This window comes from Linepithema humile, chromosome 7 (genome assembly GCF_040581485.1).
Source record: "Linepithema humile isolate Giens D197 chromosome 7, Lhum_UNIL_v1.0, whole genome shotgun sequence".
In the NCBI taxonomy this organism is placed as follows: domain Eukaryota; kingdom Metazoa; phylum Arthropoda; class Insecta; order Hymenoptera; family Formicidae; genus Linepithema; species Linepithema humile.
In genome coordinates this window covers 17500873-17518301 of record NC_090134.1, presented here as the reverse complement: position 1 = coordinate 17518301, position 17429 = coordinate 17500873, and the positions used below count along the sequence as shown (strand labels likewise).

General features: G+C 43.3%; 1 protein-coding gene across 7 annotated transcripts in view; it reads right to left on the bottom strand.

Annotated features, from left to right (window-relative positions):
• The window catches only part of Sema2a (Semaphorin 2a), a 314626-nt gene extending 302048 nt beyond the window's left edge, over window positions 1–12578 (bottom strand). For all 7 annotated transcript variants that reach the window (XM_067359175.1, XM_067359184.1, XM_067359179.1 and 4 more), the window contains exon 1: window positions 11863–12578. The gene's annotated coding sequence lies outside the window, so the exon portion shown is untranslated. The remainder of the gene's footprint in view (window positions 1–11862) is intronic.
• Window positions 12579–17429: the final 4851 nt, after the last annotated feature.

Sequence of the window (17429 nt, the reverse complement as noted above, 5' to 3'; positions counted from 1 at the left end):
TTACAGGGAGGTTTGGCTAAATTCCTTCTTCGCCCGCCACGCCCGGCGCCATCCTCTCGTGGGATACACTCCCGACGGGATCGGTAATTACTCGCCGAACACGCGGCCCGATCTGATCATTAATTTACCTCCAATTTCAAACGGTTATGCCTAGCCATAGAGGTTGCGGCCGGGTCGGGGTATTATTCCAGCGCAAACGCTCGGTGACGATGGCTAACGCACGAGAGAATAAAGAGTCAAATGTAGGAATGTAGGTCAACCCTGTGTATGCTCGCTATATATCGTCCAGGACGACGCGTCTCCTTTTTTACGGCGCACATGCTCCGCGTCCGTTCCGTTTCTTTATTCACGCGGTGAATCGCGTATGCAACGACGCGACCCGGCTTCAAGCGGCATTCGCTATTGTCGACGAGATATACCGTGGCGGAGCCTCGCGAATGAAAAATTCGAGACGGGCGAGTAGTTATATCGGTGCCCTCCCGGTGCTCCCATTGGCTCGCGCTCGGATATTACGTTTGTATATACATATATAGAACGATTCTTTATCATTACAGCGAATGCGATACTAAAACGTAAATAGAACGCTCATACGCGATTACGCGCATGTATGTTTATTGTATTATAATATTATGCATTAATTCTGTAATAAAAACATCATATTATATTGTGCACACTGATTAACGTTGCACTTGGCATTCTATAAGATATATGAGTACCTGTTTCCCATTTAAATTATTAATTTAATTAAAAATTTGAATGAAAAAAATTCCGCGTTCTCTATAATTGCATTGAAATTGTATCCTCGAGAGTATGAAGCTGTATCACAGAATATGCGTCATTCTCTTTACAATGTGAAACATTTAAACAGGGTGGAATAAATGACTTGTTTAACCGCAGAAGAATATGATTTGTTACGAGATTGAAAATCTAGATTACGGTCGGCGGGATTTTCTCTTTGATATTGCGCCGCTACCGCGCGTGGACGTGTATTGCTCGGCAAGAAAAATCGCCTCTATGCGGCGGACAACGTCTGCAAAATTACCCACGGAATATCCGATAACAAGTGTTGCGTGGCAGCACCTCCATTCTTTACACTGTACAAATTGACTCTTTACGGGGCAACAATATCTTATTGAGCCACCGTTTGATCGCTTGTTATTTCGCGAGCATTTATTTGATTACAATCGCACGACGTTGATGGAAGGATGACGAAGAAAGGAACGAGAGAGAGATTTTTCGCATGAGATGACACTTTAAGAGTTTCTACTGGTGGAAATTTCACAGATAAAATAATGACGCGACCGATAATGGAGTCGCATTTTTTTTTTATTATAATTTTACATAATTTATTTTTTTCCACCACGTGATTACGGAGCGCAGGAAATTTAACGACACCGACAGTCATATGATTTTCAGCGGTCCCAGTGAAAACGACATTAATGTTGATGAGAATTATATATTTATACTCGCGGATTACCTTGTTTCCACAAGTTCGCTGTGAGTTCCCGCATACGCTCGTGCGATTAGTTGCACGCGAGCGGAAAGTACCGGCCGAAATACGCGAGTGCGCTTTATTTCAGCCGCGACTGTCGCGTATCGAGCTAATTTCATCGCCGCTGAATCGCCCCAACAGGCGGGCGGAGAACAGAGGAAAATGGTAAAATAGACGCGTGTTATATGCGGCAATGCAGCGACGCAAATAGACGCCGGACGTGGAGATAGTTGGGACCAATTCTACGGCGTCCGTCGAATGTAATTCAGCGCGAGCACGCGGAACGAGGGCCGTAAATTCGAGGATTCTATGCAAGATTGATGCCATGAGGTACTTGGGTGGTACGAGCAGCGTGAGTAGCGAAAACCGGACGAGAGAAGGCAGGTCGATAAAGCGGAGAGAAGCGCGTGCGGAGTTTAAAATTCTCCCCTTCATCGTTCAAGTGTCAAACATTTTAAAAAAGAATTTTCAGAACTGTTCATGTAAAAACTTTTTTTTCAATTATGAACATATCTAATATAACATAACGATACAAAGTTCTGAAAAAATATGTGGAAATGATGATAAAACGGAATGGCGCATCTGCGAGATTCTTTCCGTTTCTCGAGTGGAGAATTCGTTCCTTGTATTTCGTGCGTCTTGCGAACAATGAGCGAGAAGCCCTTCATCATAAAGGATTTACTCGAATATCTTGACGAGCTAGTCGCGCAAACTCGAGAGCCGAGACCAATTACCTCGAACCAGGGATTTCTCTCTTTCTTTCTGCCTCCTCGATTGATTCCCCGTATCAGAACGCTAATTGTTGTGCCTTTTCCCCTCGTTTTGCTCGCAGTATCGATTTGCAGGCGAGCTAACCGTTAACGGCAAAGAGAATCGCGTCAGTTTCTAGATATCTAGCACAACGCCCGAATCAAGTTACGCATTAATTTCGATTTCGCGAAGCATCGAAGCATTTATTCTTTTATAACAATTTTTCTCTCCGAGTCGTTCGTATATTTCTAACAACACATTCGTCAAGCAGTTAGTCTTTTGACATTCTATTCTTTCGATATTTCTAGTCGCCTTTCAATTCTTCGAGTAATTTATTTTAACGATGGTCAATTTACTATCATGTTATCACGGCGCAGTGTAGAAAAGAAAATATTGTCAGTTGAATCGGCGATTGATTATCTATTTTCCGCCACATTGTCGCGCAACTCGGCACGGAGGATATGCCGTGTCCTTTTCGAAGACAAATTTGTCATAGACAGGAAGCTATAGACCTAATGTTATTCGATAGTCCCAATTTCTCTCCGACAAAGAATTGAAATTTGCCCCATAAAGTTGGATTTATGGGCACCTTCAAAGTCAGTGGCGCCCTTTGATCAGACCTATGGACCATTGACCGCTGTCCCCTGCAGCACTATCTATCACGCTCGGCCAGGCAGGCGGTGTCTACGTAACAGCAGTTAGAGGATTACCGATAAGAAGAATCTCGATATAAAAAAAAAATAGGAGAGTTCTGTCGATCGAGAAAAAACGTGCTATCGATTGCGTGCCGTTTTAATCTACCGTTATGTCCGAATGTTCAAATGTCCATTCGAACGATAGGCGAGAAAAAAGATGATGCAAAGATATACAGATTGAACCAACGATAATCGAAAAGGATCGAAATCGGATCATCGAATAAGATTATAGCAGGACGAAAAAAAAGAGCAGGGAAGTGGATGGAAAAATGAAGGGAAGGAAGTGGACAGGCGACAGATCAACGACGATATACCTGCAGGCTGACCATAGAAAATCCCCCATAGCTCACTGGCGAGAGATACGATAACATCTTAACTATAGTTACTACACTACACTCGAGCTCCTTAAATCCCACCTGTGGGTCGGTCGGGCCTGTCAAGAAGGGTTTAGCGCGTCGTCCTTGGCGTAAGACAACCCTATCTCGTTAAGAACTTCCGATGGCAGCTTCGCAAAATATAAGGAAAATATAAGATAGTGTATTTGAAACGGACGGAGATCGTAGCGCGACGTACGCTCGACGGCGGCACGCTATGCGGCGGAAATGACAGTGAGTGAAGATACGATATGAAGGGGGGAAGTGTAGAAGAAAGCGTTTTGCACGCAAGTTACTACTGCTACTACTACTACTACTACTACTACTACTACTACTACTACTACTACTACTACTACTACTACTACTACTACTACTACTATCGTCGTCCAAATCGTCCTTACTTTGCGCGACGTGGCGCCACGGGAAGAAATTCGGCGATCTTATAGTAGTAGCCACGTTTTTATCGGCCAGAAAAGAACAATAGAGCAAAATATACCACATGACGCACTATTTTCGGAAGCGGTATTGTACAGAAAACTATAAGGTTGGGCGCAATAGTTGGCGGTATATTCGACTTTCTTGGCAAACGATCTTAAGCCGAGAGAGGGACTCTTTCTTTGCTGGAATAGACTCTTGGCCACAAAATTTATTCTATCCTCCCACTTCGAAAGAATTGAACGTACTGAAGTACGAACTTATACAATAACGAGTAAATAGCATTGTAACAGTAGCATTTATCAATAGCAAAAGAATTGAAAGAATGTGTAGACGTTCAAGCAGTCTGGATAAAGAAACCAACATCTATAATCCAAAATGATGCAATAAAGTATAGAGCTTTCGCTTTGAAAAGTCATACAGCTCATAATGTTCGATCATAAGAAATGCATTTATATCGAAACGAGATGGAATTGAAAATAAATCACAATGATGTCGAAGAAAAGCGATGGAAGTGGAGCATGATGGTATACGTTTGTCATCATTCTTCATCTAACGAGAAAAAGTTCTCACTTATCCCTTCCCTTCGAGGACTCGCACAGAGGAGTTGAGAACTTCTTAAGACTTTGTCCGAAATCCTGCGAAATGAAGAAGAATTCCGGACCAGATTCATCGAACGGAAGTACGCGGCCGATGAGACTCACTTCCATTAAATGTCAAGAAAGAAAATGGAATTAGCGGACGTCTTTCATGAACAAAGTGCAAAGAGAAGTATTCCGTCGCCGCGGTTGTTTCTTTCTCGTGGAAAAAGTTCCAACCTCGCTTCCTTGCTTAGAAGTTATCGCGCGGAGCTGTGACAACTTCTCGAGACTTCTGCTAAGAATTTCTCAAAATAAAAGAGAACTGTTCCTGGAACGGTTGCTTGAAAAAAAAAAGAAAATACAAACGACTCAACGTTATGCAGTGTAGCGAGAGACCGTGAATATAAGCGAAAAGTAAAATGGGAGAAATCGAGATGAAGATTCGAGCGCGTATTACACGGAGAACGAAAAACTTTTAAAATCTACATATTTAAGTATCAAAAATATATATTTTGTTTTATTTTAAATCAACAGTATAAATTCTAAATATAATATATAAAGAACACGTTATTTTAGAGTCAGTCACGTAAACACAATAATGGCTCACTAATTGTTCATTCGAAGCTTGCGCATTCTCAGCGAGGTATTGCTGAACGAAATAAATGGAGAAGAATCGTCGCACTTCGAATACCGTCACGTAGTTAATTGCCATAAACGCGCGCATTCCTTCTCTTCGAGGGATCGACAACAAAAGAGGAAATGTGCAAGAAAAATGGATATCCCGAATTGTCACCGCAACAAGCGGCAGCTATGAAACTTTCGTCTAAAGAAGAATCATTCGGTGGTTATTATCACAGTAAGAAATGTCGAGAGAAGAGAAGAAAAATAAATTATGAGCGAAAGACGTTGATGTGCGCAAACCATATTCACCGAGGCAGAAGTTTCCTAGCGTCTCGACACTAACTGCTCGAAATAAAAAAGACCTACGCTGCAAAATTGTCACTGAAAAAATCTCCAGGATGTCACGTAGCTTGCCGCAGCGGAAGTTCAAATGGAATTACACGGCGAGAGCCTGGCCGAGTAATAATGGCGTTCGAAAATAAAAAGACATCTCGCCGCGAACCTGGATCGATAAAGTCGAAACTGTAACGGAAAGGATGAAGTAAAGAAAAAGTGAAGCAAGATGAAACTGCGAAAGAAGCATTATGCAAATAGGAGCAGACAATCGAATAGCGTTTGTAGTCGGACGAAATAATAGGTCGTCAATCATAACTGTTGAAACAAGATCGTCATGTGAAGCCAATGTATCGTCTTGGAAGAAACAAAAAAAATAAAATAAAAGCTAGATATAAAGAAGAGGAAACAAGCAGCTGAATAATTCAAGCAGAGACAAACACCGGAGAAAAATTGAAAGAGGAACGAATGACAGACCCGCGTGGAAAATCAAATAAAGTCAGAGGAAGGAGAAAGTGGGAAGCCGTGAAAATCGGATATTCGCACGTTCTCCATCTCCGTGGAGTCGCGACTGATTGTAGGACTTTCAGAACTTGCCTGGCGGACACATCGCAGGTGAAGGAAGAGCACGTAGTGTAACACCGTCGAACGAGAAGAAGGTGCGAGCGTTATCACGTAGAACGCCGCTGCGGAAGCGCACGGCTTTCCGCCGGAAGCGAGACGAGAAGGACGAAAAAACGGGTGCGCCGGGAGGAGAAGAAGGAGAGGCAAACGCATTCCGCACGCAGCGTCCCTCGCCGCCACCGTCGCGTCTTCTGAAAGTTTCATGAGGTTCGCGCCGATCGGGGGAGCTTTTTATTCGCACGGGGCACTTTGCATTTTTACGATGAGACTAAGGTTATGCGCCGAGGCCGTTCGGTGAGACCTTTGAGATCTTCACGTGTGGTACAAGGAGCCGGATGGAAGGATCCGCCCGGTGTGAGCCCGAGGTCGATATCCCGCGGTAAAACACCCAGTGGACATATTCGGTAGGTGGATATAAACTGAAGAACGTCGGTCGCATAAACGATTGTTCATTTGCACCAGTCTGGTCACTGATCGCACGTGTCGCGGTACAATAAGATCGTTTATATGCAAGTCTACTAAGCCATTACTCTTAAAATATCAACATAATTCTATTAATTTTGTCAACTGTTTTTTTTTTATTCTATTAATATCGAGTTTGTACCTCGTGGATTTTTCCGAGCCGATTTCGCCACCTTTGCGCAATGTCTCGTGCGAAATCGCACGCACGTTTTGCTGTGTCTTAAAACTTCACTCCATTTCTCCGCCGCGAACTTCCCGATTCCTTCACGCAACATCGAAATAAGTCTATTTCTCACCCTTGGGCCCGTCGCGCCTTTGAACACCGCCGAACTCATTCTTATTCAGGAAATCCGTATTCCATGGAACTCGCTATTTTCTTCGCCAAACTCGTTCGTTTCTTCCATCCGTCCATTTCCTGCCTTTCCGGTGCGAGAAGGTTGAAACTTACGATAAGTCGATCGGTCAGGTGCGACCCGAAAAGAAAGCTTTCAATAGGTACATCTCGTTCCCGGGAACCAGTAGATTCAATGACGATACCGAATCGGCAAAGTTTCCGCGTTACCTAACCATCCTCCCACTGTCGGACTCTATCAAACTCGTTTTCCCTGTCGAACGCGGAAAAGCGCAGAAAGTAGTCTATGAAAAAGGCGCATTTCGTGATTGAGTTCGCCGTGCGTCGCAGAAATGAAGCTCTGGGCGGGGATTTTCATTGTATATATTAAATTGCAGTAATTAGAGCTTTTAAAGCAACTTTTAATACGAGTAGTGGCGTAACGCGTCGAGCGATATGCAGCGTTATTATTAAAAGCGTCGACGCGAGCGTTAAAAGGACGGAAGTACCGAGAACTACATTTATTTCACATTCATACGGAGTCCGAGCGTTTTCTAATGAGGATGCAGTGTGTACGCGTACGTGAAATATTGTGCCGCATCGCTTAGGACGCAGCTGGAACGCAGCAAAGCATGGGGGCGACTTTAAAAAATCACCGACCGTGCATTTTAATGTAGACTCGCAAACAGGAAGTGATGCAGCCTCTTACATTATGATGTTTATCCCGCTACACGCGCTAAGCAACTCCACCGGTATATCACATTACATTAAAATGTGTTTCAACTACGGCTAACGTTCGCTGCGCTCAGAATTTACAAATATTGTCTTTAACAAGCGACGGCAAAAACGAGCGCAATCTCCCGATATTACGAAATCCCGCGGCTAATATTCAGAAACGGCAGTTTCTATCGTTTACGTCATCGTAAAGTATATTCACCGTTTAATTAACGAACACTCACGATCTTTTTCCTTTATGCAGAGTCCAGTTTATGTTACAGCAAAAGTTGTAGTATATACAGGGTGTCCCATATCAATACCGCACAACATAATAATGGCACATTCCTGAGATCATTTTGAGATGAAAGTTCTAATATCAAAATGTCGACGCTACAATAGCTTTTAAATGAGAAGCTTTTAGAGTTGACCAATCAATTTGTTCCGAATTCGCACGCTCAGGCACGAATGTAGCACAGTAATGAGGATATCTTCAGATATCGATCCGTTTTTTTTTTTTTTACAACCGTGCCTGAGCGCACGAATTCGGAGCAACTTGATTGATTAACTTTAAATGCTTCTCATTTAAATACTATTGTAACCTCGATATTTTGGCATTAGGATTCTCAAAACGATCTCAGGAATGTATTATTACTGTGTGGTGCGGTTGATCTGGGGCACCCTGTACGTGATCGGAATAACGATTAATCCTTCGGCCACGTTGGCTTATTTATTGTTCAGTATTATGGCACGGCAATTAATATACATTTATGTATCCGTCCCTCACGCCGGAATTCTTTCGCCATATTTACCTTTTCCGTCCATCAATGTTTACCGGGCCGTATAAAAATCCATCGTTATCGGCATAATCTCTCACGCCCGGATTCCTCGGTCGTATTTATTTCTTCCGCCGGCAGATCTTCGCCGTATAAAAATCCATCGATGTCGACGCGAGCACGGTATATCCGAGCCCGGCCAACACGACGACGTGAAACTCAGAAATCACGGACACAGCTGTTTCCGGTAGTGACCGTAAAAAAAAGAAAAAAACAAACAGCGTGCGAGCGAAGGAGCTGCTCAATAAAACATAAGAGGGCGATCAAATAAAACCGCCACCGCGCGTTGGGGGTGCGAACGACGGAGAATCGACGAGGGAAAAACGCTTCGCGAGAAAGGCGGATGGGGTCGGAAAGCGCGGGCATCGTGTCCGGGAGAAAAACAGAAAACAGGAAGAGGAGAGACAAGGACAATGCATATCGATTCGTAGTCGCGGGAGCGCCGCATCCATCCGTTGGTAGATCCGTCGTTCTCTTTGCCGCGAGCAAACGTACGAACGAACGAACGGACGGATGGACGAATGAGCAAGCGAACGAGCGAACGAACGACTCTTCCTCTTTCGCGGCGAATCGCGCATACCGTTGGCGCGAAGAATCGTAAAATTCTGAAAAATTTATCGCTCGCTGCCTCACCGTGCGGCACGATATCGTCAATAGCGATGCCTTCTACTCTGCAGAATTCCGGACGGTACGGAGAGATAGAGTGAGAAAGAGCGAGAGGGCAAAGAGGAGGAGGAGGCGAGAAACGAAAAACGGTGAGAAGCGAGAGTGCGAGACGGCCGGTGCTACATATTTAAGCGCTCGATCATCTCGCCGGTCCGGTGAATTCTGACAGACTGATTCGGAAAAAGAGAGAGGCGGGGAGATGGAGAGAGGCGCGAAGAGAGACAGAGACGCGGAATCTCACATGGTAAATTTTTGAATGGCTGGGAAAAAGGCTACCGCGCGTAAAGTCTGTAAAAATGATAAATGAACAGGCTACGTGCGAAGCGATCGATTGGCGTATAAGCGGCGTAATTCGAATACGTTGTTAATCTAAAGCGATTGCGTGTAACGCGGATATGTAGTACGCAATGGTTCGAGCGTCCAGTTGATGTTTTACGAACGAGTAATTACAAGTTTCGGCAAAGTTGGAATTTTTTACTAAAATGAAACAGGATACTGTCGGGGGCGCGTCCGGATATAGAATACTATTTGGCACAACATGGAATCATTTCCGAATAATGGAAACATTGGGGATGATGCATGGTTATCGATTGCAATCGATACAGTTAAATCATCCACGATTGTTCGAATGATGCTCGCCGACGATATGTTTACCCGCTCTCTCTCCCTCGTTTACGAAATGTCGAATTTCTGTTTCTATCGGTTGATCGGAACGAATTGGCTGCGTCGAGCCGATGACTTGTATAAACAGACGCTGACCAGCTTTAATTCGTTCCACAAATCGAGAAAGCGATTTGCGGATTTGCGAGCCTTCCGTCAGATACGTACGTTTGTCGGACAGTTTAATCGTGTCTCATACCTTCCAGACTGACCATCCGGTCCAGTCGTAAAATATGAGAAAATAAACTGGCAATTTCTTTCGCGCTTTATCGACAGATATTCGACGACGTGGACTCAATCGAGATCAATATTTGTGAAAAAGCAATCGTCTCTCATAACATATATAGATATATTTATACCACACAATTGCAACACATTAAATACTTTCTATTGAACAATATTAGAAAATATATATTATATATTTATATGCACGTATATACCAATGTAATCTCTGGACGTTCTGGAACATTCTTTCCATCTTTATATTGCCCTATTAATTAAAATACTTCTATCTCTCAAGCTTCGCTTCGAACGGCATTCAAACACGACTCACGCACGAGGGATGATATCGCGGCAATGCGGAAAACAATAAAGACACCACGTTCCGCATAGGGTGTGCACAATGAGACTGCCGTTCGTAATTCCGATAACGCGATAATGCTGAGCACCCTAGCAACCGAAACGATTTATAAGTCCCTATCTGCGACGGGTCATTTTAAATTATGTAGCTCTTTATTACGGTGAAAGACGATCGTCCGACTGGAAACACTGTTACGACCGCCCACGGTGCTCGTTCCGCTTACGTACACAAGATCAAAATGATGAGGGCCGACGTGAGTGCGCGCTCGCGCGCACATGCCGACCCGCACAGCAATTAATAATGCAGTTATCATTAACGCAAATGCGAATCGCTGAGTAAACCTAAATTATCAAATGGATGCGCTCTTGAGTAATTATGGTTATGATTAAAGGCTGAGACAATTGAAGTATAAGAATAAAATATTAAAAACAACGGACTTCTCTCTGCGTTTATCGATGTTGTTATTTTCTTTTCTACTGCATCTCGGGGCCAAAACATGGTAGTTGTATGTGAAATATCGGTTAACGTCACGAATCTCGGTTGTACCGCGTCGCCATTAATGCGATCTTACGCTCCATATATTTCCCCTGTCTTGCCGTTATCGTATAAATTTTGTTATCCATTAACGTGCGCGCGCGCTGCGCGACGCCGCGCCGATGGGATGTTAACGACGATGTGCTAACGAGGCTAGCGAGACCTTCGCGATATCGAGCCCTCAAGGAAAGACCTTGTTCGTCTAATGGATCAATTAGTCCCGTCTAACGGGCGTCCAATCAATGTCAATGAATACCCATTACCGCTAAAACCAATTGCTAACGATATTCACGGGGTGACACAGCGTCGTGCCCGGCTGGATTATCGTTGCCAGTCAACCCGAGTCTCCATAGAAATATCACGCCGCACTACGCATCGTACCGAGATAATCTTAACGAACCGTGAAAACGAATTTCCACCGGCAGCGTGGACTACCGCCGGATAGCATCGACAAAAACACCAATCGCGCGTCGAAGCGACGGACGCGACCACTTATCGGTTTACTCATTATCCGAATTTCAATTTACACCGTTTTTACCGTTTACATCGTCGCCATGTACGAGTGTATGCACGACTACAGAACGCACAGGTCAAGATAACGGATGAAGCACGTCGCTCTGAACGTACAATAACGTACAGTACAATAACGTTTCCTACGTCCGGGTTCGACAAAATAAACTCGGCAAAATTTTCCGACAAAAACGCTGCCGTTATTTTGACGGATTATTATAAAAGAACGGATTACGTGTCGACATGTCGCGTACACGCGAGAACAAAATCTCCCTCTCTCTACGCAATAAACGCGGATTGTGCGCGTAGGTGCGCGCGTACAGCGTTATCAACGGGCAGATTATCCCGGCAGAGAGCTCGCGGTGAGATTTTAACGCAAGCACTTTTCTTTTAGTTGGATGTAACAGAGGAGGATAAGCTGCTAAGTACTTGTATTACATCCACACTAACGGCCTGACATTTACATGTGATAAGCCGTTGAGTAAAGTCAATTAAATAGTTTGCCGGCTTCGGCCGTAATTTAGCACAGCTACGTATCGCCGATACCTGCATTAATGAGTACTTTCTACGTGAGGTACTTGTGGTATTCTGATAACGAGATTATACTCTTCGAGTAGATTTAACATGCGATGCAAAAAGCGTATGTTATTTTAAATGAACTTACCGCGCGTAGAGATGTTGTCGATCCTCGTAATCCTTGTTTCAAGACTGACACTTCAGTTTCTCATTCAAGTTAAGTTTCATACGCATTTCAATATGCACGCGTTAAAGTTTCGACAAGTCTTGACAGCTCGGAAACTCTTGTTTTTATCACACTTGGTTCGTAAGTTGCTCACAGTGAATTTCAAGGAAAAACAGGCAATGTGTATCAGCGTCTTGATAATTATTTTTACTTAAATGTAAAGATATTACAAATCTATAATCTAAAAACTAATTGCACCTTTTTTTCCGTTTCAATCAATCGATATCCATCTGTCCTCAAAATGAAGACCTGTCTCTACTCACAATTAATCAGTTTAAGTCCGTTACGCTTCGCGCAAGATGACGAATCGCGGTGAGAGAACTGACAGCGCTATTACGGAGCACGTAAGAAGGCCCGTGTGTTCAATAGCGAACCACTGATATTAATTCTGCACCACTTCTGATTGTCCGAGGCCATCCTCCGAAACTCCGAAATTTCGTGCACCATTTTATCGCGGCGTAATCATATCTAAAGATGCGAAGACGAGAACTTGGCGGCACGATAGACGCGATTGATTTTCTCGCGAACGAGAAAAATGTAGGATCCTCACTTCCACTGACAGGAAAACCCGGCGACCGAGCGACGAGAGCGATGCAAAACATCCGCACGCTTCCCGGCGACTGGAAGGGTGGACGAGAGTCGGCGGCTCTCGGGGGCGGATTGTGCGCATGCGACATAAACAAACCGTAAAGAAAAACTCGATATACCTGGGTGGGAGGCTCTGACAGTCTCTGATGTATTCAAGTAGACGACATTATAATATGCACCGGCAGTAGTTGTTTTCATAGCTATAAGCGCAACGGACTTTGACACCCTGGAATATTGTGTGAAACCAATAAGGGAAAAGTCGAAAGCCGGGCTCCCGACAAATGCAAATCGCTCAACGAACTGAAAAATACGTTCATAAAACACAAAATATTTGCCAATATTGCACAACAGTTACAAATATCTACGCTGAAGGCGCAGGTTATGCAAATACGGTCGATTGCAGGAAAATAGGAATCACAACAGTAGCTATTTACGTTATTTCAAGTAAAAAATGCTTTATCGAATTTTTTTCTAAAATCCCCGAATAATCGCTTTTCAATGATGCTATGAATCATCATCGCGCAGCAGCGAATACACGATTTCAACGTCACTTAGCGGTGGAGCGATACGTATATTATGCTCCGCGCTTGTCTGACATATTATCTGCTCTATCACTGACACACACAAGTCGGTCCGTACTACTCGCGGTCTGATACAACGCATCCTGTGCCACTCCGTAGGCTTGCAGTCTGTCTAACTAACAGTCTGATGCACTGTACATCCTTGCCTTCTCTGTGAATTGCGGTCTTAGAGTAGATATCTCAAACGATGGTATTTGCAGCGCGGCATAAACATGCACTTCGCATTAACCCTCTCGCGACTATGAAACGAACGCTGGTGTTCATTAACGACGGTGATTACTGCACGCGATAACGATATCAAAGTTGCGCAGAGATTTATCATTAGAAATCATTTGACGTAAAGAGCTTTACAGGCATGAAGGATTCATTGGGGAGTAGCTTCATTAACGCTCCCTTCGAATATAGAAGGAATCTATCTTTCTCATAACTCACAATACTTTTATTTCTTGTTCTAATGGATGAATAATTAATTATCCTAGCTATGTTCTTATCTATTTTCTAGTAGCTAGAAGAAGCTTTCTATTACTCAAGTTGTAAAAAAATCTTTGAAGATAAATCGATCGGATTTTTAAGATAATATTTTGCTACGTTTCACATCATACTCGCGTTTTATTTGCGCTTAGTTGATGGCTCTCTTTTACGATTGAAAACACAAAAAATGAAATGACGATTATTTCAAAACGCATGAATATGCTATCGTAAAATCGCTGTCGTAAATGAAGCATCGTTTGAAAGAGCTGGGTACATGATCGAACAATTCCAAAGAGTTTTCTCGTAGCGAATGATATAATGAAATCGCGGACCAACGAAGGGTTCCTTGCTTGATTGCAAGAGAAGGTTTCAATGGAACTTTTCCATTTCATAGAGCATTATCTCTCGCTCGGCCAACACTGTCCATAATGGACTGAGCGCGCGATCGAAATTACACGCGGTGCTAGCTGGCGTGTGTGCACAAAAGGCGAGCAGCGCAGAGTCAACTCTCGCACGGTGACTTTTGTCGGAAAAATCGAAGATCAAAGCCTTCGGAAATTACGTTCGCCCTACGACGAGGTCGCCGGCGACGAGAACGCATTCCCGATACGCTCGTGTTCACTCGTAAACCGCCACCGAGCGCGGGTATCCCCCGGCTTTTATTTCAAAGACATTTCATTGCCGTTTTACTGTCATCCTATCTCGAATTTCCGGAAGCAAGTTGCGCGGGGTTGATACCAGCTGGTCTGATGCTCGCATGAGGAGGAATGTCGTCTTTGCGGAGGGCTTTATATCACAGCGATAAAAATCCGAAATAATTTAGTCCGCGGTGAACGCCAGACTGTCGCGAAACTTCCGTCCGAGCTGTAAAAACGGCAAGAATGTTAACAAAGTTACTACAAGCAAGATTAACTGTACAAAGATGAAATATTAAACGTCTCTTAAGAATTTCTCAAAATAACAAAATCTGTTAAAAATGACATGAAAGATTTTTTATCAGATCAGATCAGATTTTTAGTTTTATAGAACAAAAATAATTTTAATATTTTTTTTATCAATATCCAGGTTTATAACCGGAAATATAATTGTTATTCTCGGTACAAATACACAGATAGAAATAAAATATTTATATAATGTACAGTTTGTTATCGACTACGTTATTCGAGAAACGTTCTTAAATGGAAAATATTGTACGTATATATACCAGAAAAAAATAGATATCGCGTGCGGAATTAATTTTCGGAAAAGAACTTATATTACGCGATACGAGGGCAACGGCCGTGTTGTACGGCAGTATCGGCCCTGAAATATCGCGGCGCGCGAATTCATTTATTAGCTCCCGACTACGGGTCGCGAAAGGAAAAATACGCGAGACATTCATTTTTCGGAGATAGTCGATGGACCCTACATACCGCGTATCGGCCGCGTATGCGCGCTGAAGTATCGCGTGTTATCTAAATTTATTTATTAGGTGCTATTATAATTCTTACAATTGCTTATCGCTCGGGCCTTCCCCGTTACTATGGTAGAAAACATAATTCAGTCTGACTATCTCACTTCTCCGCGCGCGCCACGGTTGCGTTTTCCCTCCGCCGGGCGTTTAACGTTAAATGGAATTCCGTCGGTATGCCATAGCGCCAGGCGGATGAGCTTTATCGTGTTGTATAGGAGTTATAATACGAGCATGGCGTGATAGATGAATCATCGCAATCGTTACCTTGTTTTTAGAGCGTACGAACGCTGGCGAGCGCGCGATGCACGCCTGGGAAATTCGACTTGGACGTCGACGCGACTATCGATCAAGCGTTTCCAGGCCATACAAGTGTGCAAACTGGAAACGTCGCTACACAGTGTATAAATTCGATTGTATCGTACACTGTGCAGATTTGCATAAATATAATTTATTTATCTGTTTATCGTAATTTCAGTCAACGCGCTGCGATGATTTAATTATCACATGTAAAATTATCGAACTGCTTCTTTTAATTAAAATACGATTTTGCAGCGGTATAAATTGCAACAATAGCGTCCGTGTATAAACAATCGTTAGCATCACGGATCGTTACGCTCGCAATTTATAGCGCTGAAAATGCGCGTTGTTCTTCCACGGCCATTAGACGAAGAGATCTCGCGCTCATCCGAGCGGCAGCGCCGTAGCAGTGGAACAATTTCCAGCATAGTTTCCAAGTGCCTAACATTACTAGCTGCAAAATTTTCGTCACGCACGAAGGGCGCACGCACACGCGCGCGCGCGCTCGCGCGCCGGAGATTGATCGTGTGTGCGTTGTTAAAGTCGTTAGCGGCGCGAGTTAACCGAGTCACAGCGTTACAACCGGCGGCGCTGCTGTCTTTATTGAATTACAACTTAGACACATCCGGGCGCAAGGTACACGGATGCCGGGTTTGCGCCGTGCGGATTAGCATGCAAATTCGCCGCATTGAATTTCATAGTTTCGACAGCTGTAACAACCGAATAGATTCGTCGTGACGCGACGCGGACCGGCACCGGCGACGTCTACCGCTTCCCCACGGTTGCCGTCTCCTGATAAGCGAATTGTTTCGTCGGATCGTACTATAACCGTGTGCAGGATAACTCGATCCACCGGCTGCACTGCTATCAGCGAGATTAATACGCGGCTCCTAATGAAAACGGGAATCAACTGAAGACGCGACGGTAAACGCCATATTCCAATCGCGCTTCAAAGCAAATCAATATTAAACGTAAATTGAACAAGAATTGGATTTTCCAAGTACGTTAATCATTTATTCACGCAATATATTGCCGAGTAATGAACAAACGAAATAATATTTATTGCTTTGGACGTAGTTTCAATATCAAAAGTTAAAATGCATGGTCCCTCTCCCTCGATCGAAACTCATTTCGATGACAATATTGCCGGAAACCGGTGGTTGTACTCCCGTCACTCGATTCATGACCACACAGCGACAAACATCATGGAAAATATTAATCCAAATGCACCAAAAGTTAAATTTATCGCTTACCATTGAAACAAATGTTTTATACAATATAATATTTTTTTTATAATATAATAATTTCTTTTCAATTTATTATGGATCAATTTATCGCTTCTCAATTATTTATTGCAATTTTAGTTTAATTATTTGCAAAGCTTACACGTAAAATATTTTACAGCAAACAAATAATTTATAAAGTGTATTTAATGAGCTTTTAATTTTGTGTAAAAGTTCTTCGATCACACTGATATTCACAGCGAGGTCGCGTCCCATTTTCTATGACATTTGTAACTATGCGGAATTTAATGTCATGTAATTTTTAACCTGAGTATCTTACACACGTCCCACCAGCGGTATACATTTGTTCTCGTGCCAGGTCGTCGGCATAATCGTTCCTAAGCGGGTATTATCGCGTCCATGACGGCGTTAGCATGTCACAATTTTTTTTTCTCTCAGCGTCTTAACGTTCTTGCGATCTTCACACGCGCAAAGAGCCTCCTATCGTTGCCATGCATCTTCTCATTACATCGTTGTGCAATAAGACTCTAACGCATTCCATTATCGAGAAGTAGAACGCTAATCAGCGTTCTCTCGTAGAGAAATTAAATCAGGTTTCATCGATTTTGAGTTACTCATTATCGACTGTTGCGAAATCGAGAAAATAATTTACGATATAATATAATAAATTAATATATTAACGACAAAAGACCAACTTATTATATTTCGGGCACGCAACGCGCAGATTTAATTACGCAAATATGAGAGGCGCCCGTGAGGGATGAGAGAATGCGATATCCCGCGTATTCCAATAACTCGTCATTGGTTCGATCAAATTTACTGCCGCGCGTGTGTATCGATGCGGCCGCGAAACCG